Genomic DNA, 26,092 nt, shown 5'->3' on the forward strand with positions numbered 1-26,092 from the left:
GCTCAGATTCACTTTGTTATTAGTTGAGATTTCCTTTAACTCATGAGAAAATTCTTTAATAAATATCTATTTCCCAAACATATCTTCAGATCTTCCCAAATGTAAATACTGTTACCTTCAATCATATTTTCTTATGTGCAGAGGATTTTTCACAGTCATGTGTAGTTATAATTCCAAACAGCTCAACCTCATTCTTCAAAAATCATTTCAAGTTCCACATTATCTGTGAGACTTACTTACTAACAATAAGTGATATGGGATTTTATTTCAACTGTTCACAACTGTATTACAGCTGACCCTTGAAAAATATGGGGGTTAGGGGTGTGGACCCTCCATGCAGTCTACCAACCCCAGATCCTGTAGTACTATAGTACCAATATATGGGAAATAAAAACAGTGTACAAGTAGACCCACGCAGCTCAAACCCGTGTTGTTCAAGGGTCAACAGTAATTATCTATTGCTGTGTAAAAATTACTACAAACTTAGCAGCTTAAAGCAGCATGGATACATTATCCTAAAAAACTTCAGATGTCTGGGCACAGGTGAGCTGGGTCATCTGCTCAGACTCTCACAAGGCTGCCATCAAGGTGTCAGCTGGACTGTGTATTTTCTGGAGCTCCAGGTCCTCTTCCAAGCTCCTGTGACTGTAGGCACAATTCAGTTCTTTGTGTCTGTAGGACTGAGGGCTCCATTCTCTTGCTGGCTGTAGGCAAGGGCTTGTCTCAGCTCCCGAGAGGCTGCGTGCAGTTCTTTGCCACATGGCAATTTCACAGGTCCTCTCAAAAGACATTAGCTTACTTCTTCAAGTCCAGCAGGATAAACTCTTGCTCCAGTTTGTTAAGATGGAGTCTTATATAACAAAACATATTCATAGCAATGACTGTTCCACCACCTTTGCCGTATTCAGTTGGCTAGAAATAAGTCACAGGTTCTGCCCTCACTCAAGGGGAAGGGATTACACAAAAGTATGACTCATTATGGAGTCACCTTAGGACGTGTCCATCACAATAATTCCTAGGCTAAAGGTAATAAACTCTAGAACTAGACTGCCTCAGTTTAAATTCTGGCTCTATCCTTACTAATTACTAATTATATCCGTTTCTTCGTCTTAAAATGAGATTATAGCACCTCCTCTTAATGTTGTTGTGAGGATTATGTTAATATTTTAAAACTGCTTAGAGAAGTATCTAGCAAATAGGAAGTTCTATTTAAGTTTGCATTAAGTAAATAAATATTTGAACATTTATATAAATTTCTAATAAGGGAATACATTTTTACCATCAACATTTTGTACATTGTGACTGTAAAAAAGTATATTGTCATTTCTCTGGATGATTCACATTTGCATATGTGCAAATGTGTGCTCTACCAACCACCGTAACAACATGGAAATTCCTAAAGAGCATTTAAATTAGCTAACAAAGATCAAAATATGAAATAATGTGCAAAAGAGCAGTCAATAAATATGTTAAGTAATCATGATGGTAATTGAAATCCACAGTTACAACTCAGTAAGAGTAAGTTACGGATCAACTTCTGCTAATCACCAGCCTCAGAAACTGACCTCTGCTTTCTATCACACAATTCACAAATGCTTAACTTCTCAAATATTGCCATTTGGTGATGAGTGATACTTCCACCCTTTTAATCACCTTCCATGAGCTGACTAAAAAATCAGGCAGATGCCCACAGAGAATTACACAAATGCCAAGTGCTAGAGATCAGGGAAAATACCCATCCTTTGGGATGCTGATCAGAACTTGAGATGCAATGGACTCATCTACGAGGTAAGTGCTTCTGAACAAACACTCTTAGAGGGTTTCTCCAAGATAGGCTGACAAAAATTAGATGACTTTATTTTACAGAATTACAAAATGTGATACTTAGAAGAGATCATAGAAGTCTAGTGCAAAATGCCTTTTTAAAAATCATTTTTCACCAAAAATCATAGATCTGAACTTCAGACAGATAAGCAGGCTGTTTAAGTTCACAAATAGCAGCAGAGACAAAGAACAAATCGGATCTCTCAACACTGAAAACAGAGCCACCCAGCAGGGACCATATTGCTTTCTAAGGAGAGTTTTGGAAATTTGTGGGGGACTTTTTTGTTGGAACAACAATTTGAGACATTGCTATCAAGTCTGGACAGGGGTTTTGTTTGTTAGTCATCCTGCAATAATGAAGAATGCTATTGCATCTTGCGAGACTTTTTCTAAAAATTCATAGAAATTAAAAACTTGTGACTAGATCTAATCTTATTTCACATATATAGTCTAAAATATTTTTCATGGTTTTAATATATACTCAGCCAGGATACTGTAGATCAAGGTCATATTTATTTTCTTCAGAACTTGTCTAATTTTTATCATTTTGGGAAATAGCACTAATAATGGCTCACGTGTTACTGTATTTTTAGCTATCATATTTATAGTTAGTCTATAAGTAGGGCACTACATGACTACTTCATAAGATCTTCTAATTTAGTCATGCCGAATAATTTACATTTTATATACTATATTGATTTTTAAAAATTATGTATCATCATATCTAAGAATTTCATTTCATATTAATAAAGGGAGAACTACAAAATATTTGCTATAAACAGTGGACTTATGTCTCATGGGGCTAAGAAACACTTGGCCTAGCCATTTCCTCTTAGGATTAATTCTAAATTAGCTTACACAGTGGAAAGAGGTGTTTTTCAGGTTTTACAAGTGACAGTTCTACAAGATAAGTCACTGAGTAGTTAACATCTAGGTTTTTTTGTAGAAGTGTACAGGTATCAAGGAAAAAAGTCTTGTATGCATGAAAATTCCAATTTCTAAAGGCTCTGGAGCCATGTGTTTCACAACATCATTGTCTTTAAAGGTATTAAAATCCTGAGCAAAAATACAAGCAAGGATATGTTAAATCTCTATTACTCAGAACTGTTGAGCAATGGGACACCTGGCTAATGGTATATAGCAGAAAATTATGCATTAATTAGAGAACTGCAACTGGTTAAGAATTTTAAAATTGTTTTTCTATTTTAAGATTTTTTTCTTATTTCAAGAAAAAATACATGTTCAATGAACAAAGTTTAAACCATACAAAAAAGTATAGATGAGAAAATGAAAATCTTATAACTAACCCCTGGAAATAACCACTGATAATATTTTAGGATATATATATATATATATATATTCACATATATATGTACTATATAGAATATATACATATTTCTAGTAAGTTTCCCTTGAAAAATTAAGCAGTTTAAGCAAAACTTACATGTTATTGAAACACTGTTTTGTAACTTGCATTACTGACTTACCTAAATACTCTAGGTTATTCTGCTGTCTATTTATGCTATAATTTATTTAACCAGTTTCCTTTCCCATGGTTATTTAGGATGATTCCTCATCTGTGATATGAGAAAACATAAGAATCCATATATCTAATCACCTAATTCATAACAGGACAACAATAAGTTGAACCAGAGAAGCAGCTATCTTCAGATGAGAAAAAAAAAGGTAGTTTAAATCTCTTTTCCATTCCCTTCAAAATCCCACCAAAAGTGAAGTGTTACCTGTGTGTGCATGTGTATGTGTGTGTGTGTGTGTGGGGGGGGTGTTTGCAGGGATAGATTCTAGAAAAATTGTTATAAGCCTTCCTGTAAGAAAACTCCCCAGAAACTAGGAACATTTCTGTGCCAACCTAGAAGTGTAAATGGCTACTGTGTAATCCTTTGATTTTCTTAAATTATTTTTAGAAGATAAAAGACACAGAAACCACTTTTCTATTATTTTAATAACCTTTCTGAACTCTTGGGAGATAAACTTCCATCCCTGTTTTTCCCCTTACACTCCTTAGTCCTCTTGCCTAAGCCCACCCTGCGTTATGCCAATAGATTCCTATAGAGTGAGAGTCCGGTTAGGGTCCAACTCCTCAAATAATGATTAAAACGAGTATATCAGAATACTTACAGTTTCAAGTAACAAAAAAACTAAACAAAAAAGGATTAAGTAGAATAGAAAGTTACTATCTCACTTGGTCAAGAGGTAGAAAGGGCTCCAGATATAGTAAATTAATTAATCAAATACCAAATGCATTTATTTATATAAGTTTAATGAAGTTATTTAACATTATTTAATATTTTAATTTAATAATATAATATAAATTAAAAATTCTTGGCCAGGGAATAGAATTATCATAATTGGCCTAAACTAGTCTGTATCCACACATTGAAACTGGGGATAGGGTCAGTTTCCCATGAAGTATATGCTATGTGCCGTAATGACGTATATCTCAACAACATCAGGGTTCTGGTAGCAGAGGAGAAAGGATGTTCAAGCAACAACCAGTAGAGTCTACGTCAAGCAGAGTGACTATACGTCTTCACCTAAGACAACTCCAAGGCACACCTGTTGTCTAGGGTAAATAATAATATTAATAATAATAATACTCTCAAAAATGTCCTGGATGATGTATAATGCAGCTGTCTAGCTACTAGCTGTATATTTTTAAGATTTCAGAATTAACTTCTAACGTATCTTTGTTACAATTATAAAGGAAAATTGCTAAACCTACAGTGAAAATAAAAATAAGGTTTCAGGATGCATAGTCAGCTTAATAAAATTTTAGAGTAATTATGAAGCAATCCCTTTATATTGACTGAGACACTCATTACAACTCATTCTCACCAACTTCTTAAACAGATTTTAAGGATTCTTACTAATATTTTCATACCGTAGTCCATGTTTTTCCATTTGAAAGAAGTGCTTTATTTAAAAATATATTCTATAATTCAGAAGTTGACTCATTTGGACTGTGCTAGCCTCCAAGCATTTAATATACAGGGCTATAAACTGCATCATAAACCTCTTTATGCTTAAATACACACTGCGTTTTGGGCCATAAGTAAGAACCACAAGAGAAGAAGGGCTATTCAACAGTCCTGGGCAACAGAGCATTAAAGGGCTTTGGACCTAGTCTGCCTTAGCTCATATCCTAGTTCTGCCACACATGAACTGTGCAACTCTCTGGGCCCCACTCCTTCACCTGTAAAATGGGGACAATAATGTTCTCTACCTCAGAAGTATCTAACTCATAGGTTGTGAGAATGAAAAGAGTTAATACTGGTGAATCTTAGAAGAGTATCCAGTACTAAATAATTTAAATGTCAGCTATCATCATCATCATCATCCCCATCATCATCATGTGGAGCTCAGGCTGCTGTCTGAGGGACCAGATTCTAATGCTAGAAGAACACATACAATCTCAAAACTAGCAATGTAAAGAGACAATAAAGTATTATGAAAAGTAGAATTAAGTGCAAAGGAACAAAAGGTGACCAGAGAGAAAAAGTAGGGTATAAAGAAATCAAGGGTGGGATCAGAAACAGACTCACTAAATGCACCTCTTTACTACAAGTTCCTCTCAATTGCAGTTTGGCATGTTGCTAAATGTCTAGAATATATTTATAAGGGACTAAGGCTTCTCAGAGTCTCAGTGTAATGCTCTCCTCATTTCAAGAAAACTTCTTTACACATGATTTTCTGAAGGCAAGTTCACAATGAAAACCAAAATGTCAAAGGAGATAAATGGATGGAGTCCAGAGTAAATGAGATGCAGTTCTGGAGAGAGGAATGAACTTTAACATTTCTGGTTAATCAGAGAGAAGAAATATGTACAGACTATAACAATGAAGAAAACAAATATAAAATGTAAGGGCACTAGAACACTAAGAATATAAAATTATTTAATAAATATTGGGTAGCTGATTATACTTATAGCCTTGCTATATGAGGAAAACTGAAATGTAGTAACTTCTCTTTGAGTTCACTCACAAGAGAACATGAAGCATGTTTATTCCATTCAGCCTTGCATGCTCTCAGAGTCACCCTGAACCCTACTGAACCCAATGGAGGAAAAAGGGTCACATTTATGGTTAAGAATCAAGCAGTTATTAACTGATAATATTACTTAAGAGGTCAAAAGAGAGTGTCAAAGACTTCTTTAAGATGGCTCATTGCTAATATGAGAGTGTCATGTATGCTTTACATCTAACTGATGACAGTTGAAATCATTATGGCATAAATAGTTCATAGTTGTGAGAACTGATAAAACTATTGGGTACCCAGAGACAAGAAAACATGTATTTAATGACTATAACTAAAATTAAGCATGAGTCATTACCTGAGAAATAAATTAATAAAATATATTAGCAGATTTTTTTTCAATGAACTAAATATTTAAGAGGGTATAAACTGAAGTTATCTTGAATTTGGAGAAATTACAGAAGAAATTATTAACATGACAGATTCTTTATAACGTGGAAGAGAAATGCTGTCTTTAATTAGCAAGTTCAGAAACTTTTCTAACAAAACCCTTTTATTGATTTTTTTTCTATAAATATTTACTTTTAATCTGACCCAGGCAATCAAATAACAGATCTTCATTTCCCTGCATCAGTCTTTCCACACATTTTCACACAGGTGCTCAGATCCTTGTATTTTACAAATTAAATATGTCAATACATGTTATCATGGCATCATATGCTACTGTCATTAAAATCTCATAGAATTCCAGATGCTAAGGTCACTCTAACTTCTTTATTCCTCCCCAAGATTATTTCAGATGATAATATGTACAAAATAAATATTTTAAAATTCTTTATATAAACCTAACACTTGTATTCAAAAAAGAAAAAAAAAATCACAGGACAGTGTCCAAAAAAGGGTGTTCTCATGTGAACACATACTCTTAATTAATGAATAAAACACTCAAGATCACTAGCATCTTTTAGTAGACTAAGGTTTACTGTTATTTTCCAACCTTATGAATCTAGAGTGAACTTTGGCAAATCCATTCATTTGTGTTGTCTATTAAATTCTCTGAGGCAACTGATCCATGCATTTAAGTGTCAGAAAAAGACAAAGAAAAAATCATCACAGTATTGTAGTCTCAAAAGTTCTTATCCATTTTACTTTCATGCAGAGGACCCACTGTTTAAGACCAAAAATAAAATGGCAATTGAGACTTATGCTTAACATTTAATTGTATGGACAAGAATGAATATTTAGGCCCAATATAACAAGAATATTTTTCCCTTGATATACTGAACATGAGAAGTATTCACATGTGTTTCACTGCTTTGCCTTCTTCGTGGGCTTAAACCTACCAAATTATTCCATTTGATTTTAGAGAATTCTCATACAGCAATCTATTTTATTTACTTTATCTTCAATAAAATGGTTCAGTGAGCATTAGCAACTCTGAGACACAAGTTTCAATCAGTCTTCAGGCAAAGGCATCAATCTATATTAGACCTACTGTGCTCTGAGTTGCAGCTAGAAAGTTGGATAAGGCAGAGCAACGGCAAAAATGTGAGCGAGGCCTAATAAAGCCACAGTGAAGAGAAAGAAAGCTCTCCCCAGGCTATCACAAGCATGGCTTACACAATACCAGGTGCTGGGTTCAACACAAGAAGAACTCCTTAATAAGGCTGACAGCTAAAAGGAGGCTTCAGACTCTAACTTTATTTTACATGACACCTACAGTAATAGTCCTCTGTACTCCAGCAGCCAAGAGTAAGAACTTGAAATGCCAACAGTTAAAAATGAAGTTTCATATTCACCCCTCAGATATTATAGAGGGGAAAAAAACCCTAAAAACATTCAAGCTGCATAGCATTTCTTCTATAACATTTTTACGCAATCACTAATACAACAGTAGTTTCAGTGGACCCTTCCTCACAAATTTGTATGACATTTTAAATATAGCCGCTGGATTAGATTTTAACCACAAAACAGTCAGTACGTTTGAGCAACAACTCATTTTGGAAAATGATATCATTAAAGACTAATTCCAAGAAATGTGGGGCAGCCCTGTTAGATGCCGTGAAAATGTCTCCCAAAGTACAAACTTTGTAATAAGTGATGCTGGTTCATATTTGATATGGGCTGTAAAAAGCAGATTATTGTAATGGTGCTCTTCCCAGCAAATAAGACCATTACAAAAGTACTTAATGTTCAGTTGAATTGAAAAGCAGGCCAGTTAAAAATCCATATTTTGCTATTTTGTATAATGGTATCAAAAATTTTACTAGTGGATCACTCCAACCCACAAATTTAAAATTATAAATGTAAATTCTCTTTTTTATAGGAACAAATTTCCATTTTTTCCTTTTTTTTTAAATATAATGCTGTATTTTTGCCCAGGTTCTATCATCACAGTATAATCAATAGGAGGAAAATTTGGAATGACGGTTTAATGTGAATTTATACAAAAATGTTGTTCTATTACTTGCTGATACATACTTCTCAACTCTTTTTTCTGGAGACCAAATGTATTCTTTTTCTAATTTAACATTTCAAAGTACAGCACCCCAATTATGTGTACATATATCTAGATGCTTTCGTGTAACGCTATTCTTTACAACTCTATAAGGACATTAAAGGAGAAGAATGGAAAACTAGCATGACAGATTAGTAGAATAGATTCTTCGAACTCAGATTCTGTAAAGGTAAGAGTGTTTTTAACTATTCCAAACAGCTCTTCTATAAGAAAACCAGTACGCACCCAGACCTACCCAGTCCTAAGGAAGCATGACTCTCCAACACTAATGTGATCAATGAACAAGAGACTAAAAGTGGCCTCTGCGTATTATAAAATCAGTATTCCAGGTGAAACCTAAATATTTCACATTTTCTTCTCACTTGGCTCACTTTCTTAGAAACATGCATGCCTACCCCATTACATTTACTTTAGAGACCACATATTCAGTATACCATTAATCCTTTTATTCCCTGCCAAGTCCAGGCCAGTAAAGAAATTAGTGGAAATAATTTTTAGGGGTAATATATTATAAAATGTATTAATTATCTACTGCTACATAACAAATTACCTCCAAATTTAGCAGGTTTTGACAAAAAAAAAAAAACATTTATTATGTCACACATTTTCTGAGGATCAGGAATCCAGGAGTAGTTCAGCTGTGTGGCTTAGGCTCAGGGTTCCTCAAGAAGATGCAGGGTATTGCCAGTTCCTCCATGTCTATTGGCAAGAGGGCATAGATCCTCACCACATGACCCTCTCCAAGGCAACTAGCCTCCCCCAGAACAGGTCATGAGACTGAGAATGAGAGACAGAGTGAAAGAGAGAGAGGGAGAAAGGGAAGGAGGGAGGAAGGGAGGGAAGGAGGAAAGGAGAGAGAGAGAGAAAGAGAGAAAGGGAAGGAAGGAGGGAGGGAAGGAGGAAGGGAGAGAGGGAGAGAGAGTGAAAGAGGGAGAAAGGGAAGGAGGGAGGAAGGGAAGGAAAGAGGAAGGAAGGGAAGGAAGGAGGGAGGAAGAGAGAGAAAGAGAGGGAGAAAGGGGAGGAGGAAGGAATGGAGGGAAGGAGGAAGGGGGAGAGAGAGAGAGAGTGAAAGAGAGAAAGAGAAAGGGAAGGAGGGAGGAAGGGAGGGAAGGAGGAAGGGAAAGAGAGAGAGAGAGAGAGGAAGAAACAGAGAGAAACAGAAACAAGTAAGAACACCCAAAACAGATGTCCTAATATCTTGTGTAACCCAATCTGAAGAGCAAAATCCCATCACTTGTACCATATTCTATTCTATCAGCAAGAAGGAGCAACTCTGGTAAATGTGGGAAGGAAAATACAGTTGTATGAAAACTAGGAGATGAGGATCATTAAGGACCATTTTAGAGGCTGCCTACCACAGCCCACCCTCTGGACCATAATCATTCACATTCTCCCCATGTGCAATCAGTTCCAAATATGTAAGTTGTACTGGATTCCTAAAGGTCATTTAAGGGTTGATGGAGGTACACTTCAGATTACTGAGTCAGTGTAAGAGTGGATAATTTAAAAAGAACATCCTTTGAAATATGATTCTCAAATCAACCACTGTTCTGAATCAAGGAGGTATTTCATATATTTAGAGAATATTTTTTAAGATACTATTTTGTGCAAGGCTACAGGAAATACACACATGATATTATGCAGGAAAAGTCCTGGTTTGGCTAAAAAGGAGGAAAGAAACAGGAAGTATGTAATGGAAGAAGTAGAGATGTAAATGTGCTTTACAGGCATCGAGAAAGGGAAAGAAACAGTAGGATATGCATTGACAAAGATGTGGGCAAGTCTAAGGCACGTAGTTCAGGGTATACATATCAGTGTAATGAGGAGGAAATGTCGGATACTGGGGTTTTGTCAGATCCTGGCGAGTATTAAATACCGGGGCAGGCTGTTTCAGTCTGGTGGTTAGCCAGCTTAAAATAATGGATCAGTACTAGGCAGGGAGGAATGGCCTGTTGGGATTTATACTGTGAACATAACTGAGAATAAAATTTTACAGTTAGTGACAATATTCCTTTTTTATTAAATCTTACATAATTGTAAAAAACCCTAAAATAATAGGTTAAATGAATTTTAAATTAAGAAATTCAACATGCCGTGGCAGACAGACTCTAGTGTGGTCCCCACATTCACGCCCTGTATAATTCCCTCCCCTTGCATGTAGGCAGGACTGTGACTTGCTTCTAACTAATAGAATATGGCAAAGCTTATGGGATGTTATTTCAATGGTTATGTTAATACATATACACACACACACATATATGGTTCCATTTTGCTAGCATTTAGTAGGAACTCTCCTACTGACTTTAAAGAAACAAGCAACTATGATGTGAACTGCATATGGAGCGGGCCACATGGCTGGGAACTGTAGATAACCTCTAGGACCTGAGGATCTCAGTCCTACAAATACAATGAACTAGATTCGGCCAAAGACCAGTAAGTTTGGAAGAGGATCCTGAACTCCAAATGAAAATGCAGCCTGGCCAATATTTTGAGGAGCCTTGTAAGATCCTAAGCTAAGCCATGCCTGGACTCCTGACCTGTGGAAACTGTTAAGATAATAAATGTATGTCGTTTTAAGCTTTAAAATATGTAACATCTTATATAGCAATCAAAAACTAATACACATGCTAATCAAATCACAGAATGTACATTTACAAATTAGTTCCTTTTTACCATTTCATGGACCAAAGTTCGAATGCTATTCTGGATACTGACCAGGTGGCCTGGATAATACAGTCAAACTTTGAGATTAATATAATGGGGAACAAAACAACAGCTAACTTTAAAAAAAAAAAATGCTTACTATGGCCTTTATATGCATTCAAACATTTAGTCCTCAAATCGATTCTATAAAGTAGGTACTACTATCTCTTTTTTCCAGATTCAGAAATTAAGGGTTAGAGAGTTAAATCACTTGTCCAAGGTTTCACATACGGTAGGTTTGTTTTGGAACCATAATTCAAATCTAGGCGATCTGATTTCCAAGCTTACATTCTCAACAGCTACACTCTAGAGCCTCTTTGTTTACAGTCTTATTCACTCTGTTTCATTTTGCCAAGAAATGTATGCACACCATGTATTTGAACACTTGCCCAGCCCCTCCTAGGCCAAATCATCTTCCTGTACAGTTCATTTACTTTTCAATAATTTGAAAATTAGAGCAAATATTTTGTCAGGTATGATGCCTAATTTTTAGCAAGTATTTATGAAACTTACAGCAATTTTCTATAAGTATGTGAATGAAGTTTATTTCTACTCCACTGAAATAACTAAAACTGATCTTTTATTTGGATTTAATATTCTTACAGTAGAAACTCTGGAAATAATTGTAAATATCATGAAGTAAAATATACACATACATATACACACTCAACTAACCATTTACCCATACACACAAACACTCTCAGTTGGAAGTTGTGTGAAATATTTTAGTTCCCGTTTCAGAAGTATAGCCTAGGTCAGGTTCTGTAACTTCTCTAAGAGGTAAAATGGGGATAATTGTTTGAAAATAGGAAGATTCAACCGAGTATTTACTTTAGGGATTTCTGGGGGAAAGGAACAGAGGAGTGGTAAGGGAAGAAGAAAATTAGTATTTCTTGAAAATGGCTATGTATTTTCATACGTACACAATTATGTACCCTTCTGGGAAAAAGACTCTCTATTTTCTAAAAGTCATTTCTTTCATGGTTCCATGATGTTCACTGTCAGGCAACTCTTACTTATAAACCTAAAATCCCCTGGCTATTACTAAAACAAATGTCCTGTTACTACTCAACAAAGGAGAATTTAAATATAAAAGGTCTTACAAAGATGGGATATATCAACATAACCACTGTCTATAGCAAGCATAAATCACTAACTCAGAAAAAAGAAAGATTGAGCGTAAGCAGGTATGGGTTCTAATAACACGTAACAGTTCATTATTAGCTATAAGATCACAACGAGCTATACTACTTTTTCCGTCACTGACATTCTTTGTCTTTTAGTTTCTCCACTTACTAAACAATGAATAATAATGTCAACCTTACTTACATCATAAGCAATGCAAGAGTAAAATTAATAAGTTTAATGAAAGAGCAAAATGAAGTAAAAAGTTGCCAAAGTGTTTCAAAAATCTTAAATGCTAAATAAATGCGGAATCGTTTTGTTTGTATGTCTGACAAAATTATAAAGTTGGTATAAAACAAGAAAAATTCCATAGGCAAAACAGTAGCTGAGAAATAATTGACTATATAATTCAAGCACATTGACAAAAATCTCTCAGGGACGATATGGAGTCTCTATCTAGAGAAAGTTTTAGAAAAGGTTAGAGCAATGCAGTCATCACAGTGAGGGTCCTGAGACCTGTCCTATGCTTATGGTGAACCCCTTGATAAAGAATTCTGGGGTGGAATGGGCAAGAAAAAAAAAAGAAATCTGAAGAAGTCAGGGCACCAGGGTTCCCCTCGCTTTGGGGGTAAAGACTGGAGAGAAAAATGATGTAAACTCATCTAGAATTTCTTTCAGTTTTCTTTTTATAAGTATATTATTAAAGATTTGGCCACCTATAACACACTGCTTGATTGATACCATAGTCAAGAATGACACTGAAAAACTGGGGCTTCCCTGGTGGCGCAGTGGTTGAGAATCTGCCTGCTAATGCAGGGGACACGGGTTCGAGCCCTGGTCTGGGAGGATCCCACATGCCGCGGAGCAACTAGGCCCGTGAGCCACAACTACTGAGCCTGCGCGTCTGGAGCCGGTGCTCCGCAACAAGAGAGGCCGCGATAGTGAGAGGCCCGCGCACCGCTATGAAGAGTGGTCCCTGCTCGCCACAACTAGAGAAAGCCCTCGCACAGAAACGAAGACCCAACACAGCCAAAAATAAATAAATTAATTAATTTAAAAAAAAAAAAAAAAAAAAAAGAATGACACTGAAAAACTAATTTCACAGAAACATTATAGAGTAAGAGTGGGAGATAAAATCTGCATTTCTTGGAAATGCAACTCATGCTGTCTTTGTGGTCCTTATCTTGTACCAAACAATGGATTTAAAGTTCTCTAAATTGACACTGTAAATATCAAGGAAAACTACCATTAGATTCAAAGAAGTATAACATTAAAAAGTAAACAAATGCTTTCTAAACAGCTGACTTGCTAGGTCTCAAAAAGTTTATTAAAAAAAATCAAACTTTCAAGAAAAAAATCATTACTAGTATTCTACTCTTTAGTTGCTGACATTTCTAGATCCTCCCAAAAACCTCAATATCACCTGGGCCTTAATAAAATAATATTGAAAACATCGGTATAAAAGGCCAGCATAGGGCTTCCCTGGTGGCACAACGGTTGAGAATCTGCCTGCCAATGCAGGGCACACGGGTTCGAGCCCTGGTCTGGGAAGATCCCACATGCCGCGGAGCAACTAGGCCCATGAGCCACAGCTACCAAGCCTGCGCGTCTGGAGCCTGTGCTCCGCAACAAGAGAGGCAGCGATAGTGAGAGGCCCGTGCACCGTGATGAAGAGTGGCCCCCACTTGCCGCAACTAGAGAAAGCCCTCGCACAGAAATGAAGACCCAACACGGCCAAAAATAAATATAAATAACTAAAAAAAATTAAAAAAAAAAAAAACCAACTAAGTCAGCTTGCATTTAAAAAAAAAAAAAGGGCAGCATAATGGTAACAGAAAATACTCCAAGCATTTTTCTTGTCTAGTAATTTCCTTTCAGTATTTCAAAACCAAATTCACATTCCGCGTAAATTTGTGTTAATTTTCAAAAAACAAAGTGAGACCAGTTCTAAAAGGAAGAAGGAGCACAGCAAGGCGTGAAATGAAAAGCCCAAGAGAAGAGACAGTGGTAAAAACTCCTATTGCCATCCTTGATATGTCTCTACGGTTCACTGATAATTTTTTTAACCTTTGGGCAAAGATATTTAACCCAAAAATTAAAGGACAAAATAAGTATTAGAAAAACAAAAATAAGCACAACGAACAAAAGAGACTTATCACCAAAAGACCACTTACCTATTTCTTCCAGATCTTCCTCAAGACTTTCGAGTCAACCTTGATATGGAGCCCTAGGTAAATTCAATCCCAGCATCACATTACAGTAGCCCTGTTAACAGAGACAAATACTTGTCACTGCTTTGAAAATTAAGTTTGCATTTATGTCCCAATTAGTTCCATGACTTCATAGAACATAAAACACATTCAACCTCAAATAAGCATAATGCATTCATTGCTTTGTGAATCTTCAAACGTGTATAAAATTACTTTTCTACATTTTAATTTAGAGAACTTTAAATCCATTGTTTGGTACAAGGCAAGGACGGCAGAAGCAGCACTAGATGCATTTCTAAGAAATGCAGATTTTACTTCTGACTCTTACATTGATTTGCCAATTTTAAACTTTTAATGATTAAATTTTGCAATTTATAGAATAAAATCATTTATGTCTCAAGGTTCCCAACTGAAAACATGGCTGATTTCAACTGCCTCTTCAGCACATACTTAAATGAGCTTTGAAGGCCTTTCCACAATTAACAAATTGGTAGTAAGCATTTTCTCCTTATAATCACAATGTAAGGGTTATTACCCTAATAATTATTAGAATTTATATTTTCCAGACCCATTTCCTATTTAACCACTCTCTTTTCTAGTCTCTTACTTCTTTAATCTGAATGATTTAGCTCACACATTTCTTAGGCTAAAATAAGTGTTCTGAAGGTCCAACAAAATGATAGGACTTAGTGTATAGATAGTAAATGGACTTCGACTCATAAAACAACTCTGACTGACTGGTAGGGACCACACGAAAAGCTGTAGGGAGACTAAATCTAAGTCTACTACAGCAAAGAGTACTGTGTTCAATTAGCAATGTCTGCCACAGGCATTGAAAATGATGAATGACGTCATATGCCATATCTGTTGAACATTTAGGCGTTTCAGTAACTTTATTTAAATCATGTCCAAACACTTTTGGCTAAAAATCCTTTCTTCCAATTCAATCTTAGTGAGAGGTCAATAAGTTAAACAGACAGAAACGAAACATTCTGGTTGAATCAGGACCCCAAATACTCAGTTCCACCACTATTCTCTCCCCAGTTGCCTTGGAGGTATTCCACGAAGCTTTAGTTATACTGCAAAGCATAACTTGAAATCACTGTTTTAGTTCATCTTAAGTATAAGGTAACTCAAAGTCACAGAAATGTAGGTAATTCAAACTCCTGTTGTTAACATTCTAGCATTCTTCCTCTATTGCTTCTGTTCTCTATATTTCTCTCAATGACAAAATTTTGCATAGGAGCAGGCTCCACCCTTGACTTTCCTTGTGTTAATCTTTCTTCCATAATTATTTCTTGCCTGCTATATGCCACCAAAAGATTTCTTATTAAAATGTAGCAGTCTAAATTATTTCCTAACTCCATATTGGCTTTTTTCCCCCTTCCTGTATTCATGGATATCAGTTTTTCCTAAATCAATCTATAAGTTCTAGATTTTTAAAGAAAACCTAAAAACACATTTTAAAGTATATGCTATAAAAGGTCTATCATTATCAAAGTTAAATTAAAACATGAAGGGCAAGGAGAAGGAACCCACTCTACCAAACGTTAGGATACACTACAAGGCTGGGGACAGACACTGAGATATAGAGTTCAGAAATAAATCCACATATCAATGCTAACTTTATGTATGATAAGGATGATATCAAAAGTAAAAGAAAAGGTTGCTATTGACTTATTGTATGGAGAAAGAAAAATAGTCTCAGAATATGGCAAAAAGTAAACTTAGCTCCTTATTTCACACCATATACAAATTTGGATTCCACCTAGATTAAAGAGTTTTAAATGTGAAAGTTATCTTTTCAAAGCTAATAGAAAATATTTAGGCGAGTCTTTCTGAGAATTAGAAGTAAAAAGCAATTCTGAAACAAGACCCAAAAAGCATAAATAATGAGGCATAAAATTGATGGATTTGGCTAAGTCAAAATGAGAATTTTTCAGTGAATAATACCATAGGTAAATTTCACAGATAAACTGAGGGAAGACCTAACACAAACAAGGAATCAATATTAGAATAAATACTCAGAGGAAGCTAATAGAAAAATAAGCCAAAAACTTAAAACGGCACTTTCTTAGAAGGGGAAGACAGAATAGCTCTCAAGTATAGTTTAAAATGCTCAAAATCACTTGTTATCCAGAAGATGCAAATTAAAAACCAATGAGACACCACTTGTCATCAGAATAGCATAAATCTGAATGCTGGATTCTACCCAGTGTTGGCAAGAATGCAGAAAGACGAGCACTCTCTTGTTTACTGCTGATGGAAGCATAAACAATACAGCTATTCTTAAAAGCAATCTGGAAGACCTAAAATGTCAACCTGTTTTTTATGGACCCAAAACACCCTGTGCAGAGCTCTAGTATAGCATATATCAGCTTAGTTTTAATTTCACTTTTTTATTGACATGCCTTTCTCTCCCACTAGTTTCTCCATTTTCATTAATCAAAATTAATATTGAAAACTGATAAATCAAGAAACAGCAATAAGAATATCATTTAAAACTATGGATGTAAACACCAGAAACGTGTTGCCTCTGTATAGCTGGACTGGGCAGTGGGAAGGTACAAGGCAGAGGTCTGCTATTTTTCATTATAATAAGCCTTCTGTTTTATTTGATTTTTTTAACTCTGTGCACGTATTTCTTTGACCAAAGTCAATTTTAAATACAAAAGAAAAAGCAAGAAGCTAATTTTAAAAATAAACAAAGAACATATCATCATCGCAGCATACAGATTTTATTTTAATAAGCATATATTATTTTAGTAACTTAAACCTCAAGAAAAAAACAAAACATGTCATAGAATATTGATCACAGTGATCATAATGATCACTTAATTATATACCAAATGATAAGAAACAAATGATCACTTAACTGGATAAGGGGGAAAAAGCTTAATTAAAAAAAACAAGGAAGCAAAAAAAAACTTAAGCCAGTAAAGAAAACTAAGAAATTGGAAAAGGCAAAAGCAGAGCCAGATAGGCAAATTAGAATTCTTTTACATTTACACATTCACATGCGTGGATTGGTTGCTGACTATATGCCAGGCACTGTCTGGGCTCTGAGATAAAGCCACAACCCTGCTCTCATGTAGTGTGCAGTACAATGAGGAATATGTAAAGGATGATGATTTCATTGTGTTGAGAAATATGATGTGTGTATGTGTGTGTGTATGTATATACACACAGGGGCAGCATCCAATTTAAGCTAAGACACTCAAAGATGTCCTGGATAAAAGTTCACAATTACAAACACTCCCTTTTCTAATTTCTTCTAGCCTTTTAAACTGGATTACAAATTTATTTAAGGTTTGCTGTGGTAGGAGAGGACAGCATCACTCAAACATTCCCAGAGAGTTTGAACTGTCTTCTTTTAAGGAACTGTATTAGATGAAGTGAACAATTACTAGGTGGTTTAATTTTGCTGTATTTATATTTTCCTAGGAACTCCTGGATATTCAAGAAAGAGATTAGTTTTCTAATGTGTTACTTGGAACTCTTTGTTTCTACTCTCCTGTCTTTTAATTAACAAAAATGAAGATATGTCCTAAAAGAAATACTATCATTCAATTGTTTTCTAAAGAAGAGAAAAAAATACATTGTGTAAACCTTACGTGTAAAAAAAACTGTCTTTTGAATTCTACTGCAAAATAGCATAATACAAAATCCTCTGTCTAGTGAACATCACGATTTGGAAAAATATACTCAAAATCTGAAGTAAATAAACAAAATGCATTTGTTATATAGGTCATAATGTGTAATTGACATTCAAAAGTAAAAATTACACTAACATTTTACATACTGTTTTCACACAGATGTGGTTATAATTTTGAAAATTCAGCATAGGTCTTCTCAGAGAATGGTGAAACCTAAGAATTATTTTCTTATCTCAAAACAGACTAGCTAACTATAACTACATCTGAGAATGTAATAACTGACCACTGGTTACAAAGGCTGATAGTATAACCAACGTTTCAGGGAAGAGAAAATAAACAACCAAACCCCAGCAGAGCAACAAACTCATAGGTTTAATTCCAGTTGTTGGGCAATGTGGATATACGCTAATAGCATAAAAGAAACAATCATAGGCTTCAGAGGAATGGGGAAAGGTTTTTTAAAATTATTCAGAAGGGAGTCCATATTCTATATGAATAGTTATTCCATTCCTACCAAAATTTATGAAGGGTTTGGAAGGTGTTTTGCAACTGGCATTTTTTCTTTTTGCATCAGGCATTTACATGAGAGGAACATCATATCATTATCATTTTGTACAGATGTTGCAAATATCAAGAAAGGACATAACTAAGATTTTTTAAAGCTGGTTCCGCAAAGGCTAAATGCTGTGAAACTGCCCACAGAAATATTGAGAGCTCACTACAATTAGCATTAATTAATTTAAAGGTAGAAGTAATGCTAGGTCAGTTACATAAAGGATTCTGCTCTCTTGGACTTCACTCAGAGCAAAAGTCAGAGCCGCCGGGTGGAACTGTGTAAAAATACATGACCATATTTACACAAATATGTAAAAACACTTTAAAATCAAATTTCATTTGTTTCTATTCTTCATCGTAGTAAGAACATTTAACATGAGTTCTTGGCTCAATAAATTTCTAAGTGCACAATACAATACAGTTATCTGTAGGCATAATGCTGTACTGCAGTTCTCTAAAATCTATTTATCCTGCATAACCAAAATTTTATACCTGCTGAACAACAATGGTTAATTGCATAAAAGACTTTCTTCCTCTTCAATCATTGCAGTTACTGAACACCTCCTAAGTACCAGGTTTGCTATCTGCTGGAGACACAGAGATAAAAGATATTCTCTCTGCTGACTGCTGAAGGACTGGTTAAACAGGCAGTAAATATGCTTCTGAATGAATGATATTCCCCGAAGCCAAAGATACATCCTAAGTTAAAATGTGATACCATGTAAGCAAAAGTAAGCATGGGGTGATACCAACTATAACAGCAATTTGTCTTATGAAAATAATTATTTATGTGGCAGGAGTAGAAGGTGACACCTCTGTCTGAATTGGAATTAAACGCCCTTCTGAATTTCTCATGAAGTAACAAAAAGAATAATTCTTATATTCTAAAAGCTGGAGACTTTTGAGTATATTTAAATTTTTCTCTATGTTTTATAAAAAAATTACTGGAAGTAAATAATTTTGATGACAGTTAAAGTTAAAAAAAAAGGCTCATCAACTGAGCATAACTCACTTTTCACACAACACATAACTTTCATTAAAAAAAACTTTCAAGCTTAGTGGAGCTATTTTATAATAATAATTGTCAGTTATTTGAATGAGAACTATTAAAGTCATATAAATCATAAACATGCAAATATATGCTTCTATAAATCAAAATGAATAATAAATTCCAAAATAACATAAATACTGTTTACTATTTCTAACAGGTTGTGGAAGAAATAAAAACCACACAGTACTCTTGACACCATTACTAATAGAGTAAAATATTAAAAATTGGAGAAGGGAAAAAAGCACTTCAGGCAATAAAATTAAAGTATGAATTCTGACCCTAAATTCAAAAACTTTTACAACCATAGGTAATAGGTTGAAAACAAGCTCCTGGGTTCAAACACAGGCTAGAGGTGACTTTAATTAGTTCTACAGAGGCATGTGCTCAGTGGGAGCTCAAAAATCACAGCACTAAGTTAATAAAAGAGAATTTCTTCAAAAACCACTTTAGTTTTTACTGTTGTTTTAGACTGAGAGTATAAGACGACTAAATTAGAGGAAAATGGCAAAGAAAAATTCAAGAATGTTACTATTAGAATTAGTAAAGCAGGTTTAAACACTCATATTACAAAGAACACACAGATCAGATTTCCTTTCACGTCCTTCATTGTAGTACGATGCCTAAGCCTTAAAATAATGCATCAGGGGCTTCCCTGGTGGCGCAGTGGTTGAGACTCTGCCTGCCAATGCAGGGGACACAGGTTCGAGCCCTGGTCTGGGAAGATCCCACATGCCGCGGGGCAACTGGGCCCGTGAGCCACAATTACTGAGCCTGCGCGTCTGGAGCCTGTGCTCCGCAACAAGAGAGGCCACGATAGTGAGAGGGCCCGCGCACCGCGATGAAGAGTGGCCCCCGCTTGCCGCAACTAGAGAAAGCCCTGGCACAGAAACGAAGACCCAACACAGCCAAAAATAAAATTAATTAATTAATTAAAAAAAACAAAAAAACAAAAACAAAAAAATGCATCAGACAAAAGTGCTTTCTTTCTCTGTTTACTTTTATTCTCTTGCTCATCCCTTCCTATTATGATAATTCCCTCCTTTCCATTTTACTTGTATAAGAAAGTAAGTATGCTCATTCCTTTTGATGTTGACCAATAATTGTTTTTATTAATATCGATACCCAGTTTAATAGCAGATCAACATTTATGACCTTCAGAGCAAATCCCTGGATCTATAATTTTTTTATTTTCCTCTCCTATTTTCAGTGACAAGAAGGTCTCATTTTCAACAAAAATAACATAATGCTCAAGTCTGTAAACAGGGCTTGGAGAAGTAAGTGGACAACCTTAACGTGCATGAAAATGACTCTGCAGCTGCTTTCTTGATGCTGGAGATGCTTGGTCCATCTCTTTCAAACCAAAAGAAACATGATGCAGGCAGTCTAGAGAACCAGAACTCCAACCTTAGGGAAAGCCTTTTAAAGGATGTAAGAAAGATTTAAGGTATTGGGAGTTGTAGGATTTCCCAGTGCTTTGAGGGATCCATAGCCACAACTATATAAGGAGTCTGATAACCCTGGATGACTTGGAAATTTCATGTTTTCTCAACCACTTGTCAAATGATTCCATCCCCAAATCCCTTCCTTGACAAATTCATAGTCCTAATCTTATACCAGTTCTCTTGCCTTCTACCACAATACAATGCATTTATCAATAAGGAGAATCCTCTACATATTGACGTTTGTCATAAAAATTTTTCAAGGGTAACACCAGCATATTGTCACCCAGGATACAGTACTTGTTTCATAAATGCTAAATTAATATTAAGGCTACTTAAATTTACGAACCTCTTACTTCCTGCCTATCCACAGCTTTTTATTCAATACTTCTGTTTTCTCAAATTGAATATTCAGTTGAAGTTCCACCAACACTGAGCTACTTCTATCATCTAACCTAATCTACCCAAAACCCAAAATTTAAAACAAAAATTTTTTTTCAGAAAATATAAGCTCTTGAATGAAATGCAACTTGAATTGAGCAATGTTTTTTTTTTTAACTTTTTATTTTACATTGGAGTATAGCCAATTAACAATGTTGTGATAGTTTCAGGTACACTGCAAAGCGACTCAGCCATACGTATACATGCATCCATTCTCCCCCAGACTCCCCTCCCATCCAGGCTGCCACATAACATTAAGTTGAGTTCCCTGTGCTATACAGTAGGTCCTTGTTGGTTATCCTTTTAAATACAGCAGTGTGTACATGTTGAGAGCAATGATTAAGAAAATCACTTCCACTGGAATGCACTGGGTCAAGCAATGGATTCTGAAGTCAATTTATTGTCAGCAAAGAAAATAAAGTCAGAAGGTAGGTTCAAAGAAGCTATATCAGGTGAAGAGGTATGCCCATTTTACAGTACTGAATCTCCCTTCAATTCTGCTTACTTCACAGATGTACTTATTTCATCTGTTTACAGAAGCTATTCCATACATTTATTAAAGTAAAACAACACAGCTATGTAAGTTATGAAACAAAATGCTTTGATTGAATTTTCTTACATAATCTCATATCTAATTCAATATAGGTTGTTCAAATTTCAGGCTGGCAGCTTTAATAAAAAACATTACCTTCTCTTTCTTTTTTTCTTCTTTCACTAAAAGAACAGTCATCGTTTATCTGATAGCTATCTCTTATGTTGTTTATTTATTGCTGACAATAATTCTTAATCATCATTTGATTCTGGGAGTTTATTTTATTCTATGCCCTGGGTGAATGCTTATAACTCTAAAATGAGATTCATATAAAGGCCCCCAATGCATTCAAATCACTAAGAAATAGTCCATTTCATAGATAAAATTATCTATTACGCCAATTCTTCTTTCTATTTTTTTAATCAAAAATTGGTGGATATTTTACCACCATACAGTGTGAAATAAAGCAAATTATCAGGGTCTACAAGTGATAAAATTTATGTGAGCTAAAAATCACAAAAGCATCATTAGTTTTAGAATTGAAAAAGAGATTGTGAATATACGAATATATTGCCAGAAACTTCACAAAACACTGTTTTTTCAAATATTCAAGTAAATACAACTTGAAAATTGACAGAGGAGAGCACCAACTTGATAGCGCTGTACCCTTTTCTGTGTATTTTTATTTAGATGAGAATCTGTAGGGAACTGGAATCCAACTATAATCTGGTGGGTTTTTTTCTAATGGTTTTTAGCCACAAAAACATATCTGTAGGCCAACATTTATTGAGGATTTATGATGTGTAAGCACTGCGCTTGGAGCTTCCCAGATACCAAACCAAACTGACAAGAAGCTCACCAGGTATTCACAATAGTTAAACATATATTCCTGAAAATTCAGCAGGAAATCCAAAATCCCATTCTCATACAGTTTTCTGAATTATCTTAAAGTACTCTTCACAGCATATCAAGCCTAACATTTTACAAAACCATTTCAGGGGTACCATTTGAAGATCCACAGAAGTATACCAAAGACAAGAAAAAAATATTTGCAAGTATACTCACTTAGCTATTGAAAATGTTTCTCAATCAATTATTCAACCATGCTAGGTTCTTATTAACCAATATCAGTCTTCCTTACAAAGAACTTTCCTGATGAAGTGAATTATTTGTCAGTGTGTTCTAATTTCTAAGCACTTAGGTACCTATATGAAAGGGGAGAAACTAGTTAAACTCTTTATACTTTCTTAATGCGGCTGTATCCATCATTTCAAATGTTAATTTTAGCAACTCCATTATTTATTTTTATTTCCAAAACTTCCATAGAATTATTGGATTAACAAAGATTTATTGAGATATCTGGATACAATGTGTTTTTAAAAACATAAATAGCTTTCTCATTTGGCCTATTTATCTACAAAATCTCAGAGAATGTATTTAAAGAGACATACCTTATACATGGTTAGAGAACTGCTACAGTTATTATTTGTGTGGGTCATGTTACATCATAGAATGAGAAAATTAATTTATCATTGAGTCAGTTACAGAAATATGAAGCATTCTAGATAAGCTAGCTATTTCTGTATTATATAAATGAAAACTTATACTTGGGAGGATACAAATAAGTATGGTTTACTTTCTGGAAAAATAAATAGTAACTTGAAAGTTTACTGAGGTATTCAACTACAGTATTTTAAAAATAAGTGGAGTTTCTGGCTGACTCTTCAAATACAACCCAGAAAATTCAACTTTACAGAATTATCTTTCCTTCCATTAAGACTGAACACAATTTTTCGCTTTTTGTTTTCTTGAGTTTTTTATTTGTAAATAAAAGTATCTGCCATAAGTAAGCTCTAAGTATTGGTCTGAAATTGAATGAATGAATGAATGATCATTACTTTAAAAACATATGGCTCTAGATTATAAAATGAAGTAATCTCTGATGGACAATCTTAAATGTATCCCTAATGCTGGTGGGGGGAATATAATTCTGAAATGCCTGTTTTATTGACAGTCATGAACAAAAGAAGGACCAAAAGGCTTTTAAAAATACATTAAAAAGAGTTGCATTAACTCATTTAAGAGATTCATATTAGTAAGATCACAATTTAATGGTATTAAAATAAATTCTGAAACAAACCCAATAGAATCATGTAATTTGCACATCAAATATAAACTGTTTAACTCAAGAATAATATGTACTAATAAATAAGGAAAAGGAGATCCTTAACTGTCACTTCTACTTTCTCATCCAGCGTCTGTAATTTTCATTACAAATGTAAAACACTTTCCTTTTTACAGTTACTTTTGTCTCAAATAATTATTTTCTCTCTTTTTATCCCTATTCAAAATATCAACAGCATGACCCTCTAAACAACTTACAACTATATACTGGTCTGCTTGTATACCCCTGGGCATACCTTAAGCTCTAAACCATATCAAGCTCAGCAACTTGTACATAAAGTATATGCATTATTTGTTTATTTACCTAGAATATCCACTGGTATTTAAGGTTCAGATGAACAGTTATATGTCAATTATATCTAAATAAAAAAGGTACAGATAAACACAATAAGCTAGTGTTATCTTTATATAGTATTTAATCATTGGTCTGATTGCTCCAAAATAAAGGGAGAATTATTTTGTCCTCAATTGTTGATCATAATTCCTTTATAATACACATTCAATATAATACATACTCAACACAAGCAAAACTTTACTTCCCCTAATTTACTTTTATGCCTCCCATAATTTAGCACTACTACTAATCTATAGCAGTGGATATCAAGAAACAAACACTGGAAAATAATCCCCTCACAGACAAACATACACATAGTCCTGAGTGGTCCTACAAATGATTTTTCCAATTTTCTCTTTAAAAGCAATAATAGTGCTACAGCATCACAGTACTGAAAATGAGTGACCTACTGACATAGAAGCTGTGCCTTCTGTGGATACTCTGTGAGTCTGAAATTGATTTTCTTCATTTTAGCCTGTGAGGGGTGTAGACATTACCCATCATCAGAGTGAGTAGTGGCACTAACAGAACACATTAAAGAAACAACAACTGTAAGAAAGTCAGAAGCAATAGTTCTAGGATCACTTCCCCAGCAAAAAAGAACTGGCTGTTTGCACCCGCTATGCTGTTTCTTAAAACACTATATCTATATTCTGATAGATGTTGTATTTTTGTTGACAAACAAAATCTAATGCATAGCTTGCATAGAAACTTGAGTGGTAGTTTTCAAAATGTGAGTATGTTTGCACTCAATCTGAATTTTTAATCTGAATTTTTATTTGCCTAGACTCTGGTCAAATAAATATGTTCTAATATTACCCTACATGTGAGCAGATTCCCTTTTACACAAATACCTATAATCACATAATGGCCTTAACTCCATGTCCTACCAGGTAGCCTATAAATATAATGCTTTGTTGATTTGATTATAATGAATTCCATACATGAAAAGTAAAATCCCAGTTTACATATTCATGTTCATAAGCAGATGAATGAATAAACAAAATGTGATATATGTATACAGTGGAATATTATTCAGCCTTGAAAAAGGAAAGAAATTCTGACAGATGCTACAAAATAGATGAACCTTGAAGACATTAGTGCTATGTAAAATATGCCAGTCACAAAAGGAAAAATATTGCATGATTCCACTTATATATCTAGAGCAGTAAAATTCACAGAGACAGAAAGTGAAATGGTGGTTGCCAGGGGCTGGGAGAGGGGGAAGTAAGGAGTTATTATTTAATGGGTACAGAGTTTCAGTTTCACAAGTTGAAAAAACTTCTGGTGATGTTTGCACAAAAATGCAAATGTACTTCATGCCACTGAACCATATATTTTAAAGTGGTTAAAATGGTAAATTTTATGTTAGGTATATGTAACCAAAATTTTAATTTATTATTAAAATTTGTAGAACTTCATGTAGGAGTAAATCTGTGAAGTACTACAGGTACAGTTCATAAACAAGAATGATTATGTACTGTTTGGGGTGAAGGTGGAGATCAGGAAAGGCTGATGAAGGACTTA

At 34.7% G+C, this 26,092-nt stretch overlaps 1 protein-coding gene across 1 annotated transcript in view; it reads right to left on the reverse strand.

Annotated features, from left to right (window-relative positions):
- FOXP2 (forkhead box P2) overlaps positions 1–26,092 on the reverse strand; it is a 531,741-nt gene that overhangs the window by 346,698 nt on the left and 158,951 nt on the right. The window contains exon 4 of the mRNA XM_036862984.1: positions 14,338–14,428. The gene's annotated coding sequence lies outside the window, so the exon portion shown is untranslated. The remainder of the gene's footprint in view (positions 1–14,337; positions 14,429–26,092) is intronic.

Source organism: Balaenoptera musculus, chromosome 9 (assembly GCF_009873245.2).
Source record: "Balaenoptera musculus isolate JJ_BM4_2016_0621 chromosome 9, mBalMus1.pri.v3, whole genome shotgun sequence".
Taxonomy (NCBI): Eukaryota; Metazoa; Chordata; class Mammalia; order Artiodactyla; family Balaenopteridae; genus Balaenoptera; species Balaenoptera musculus.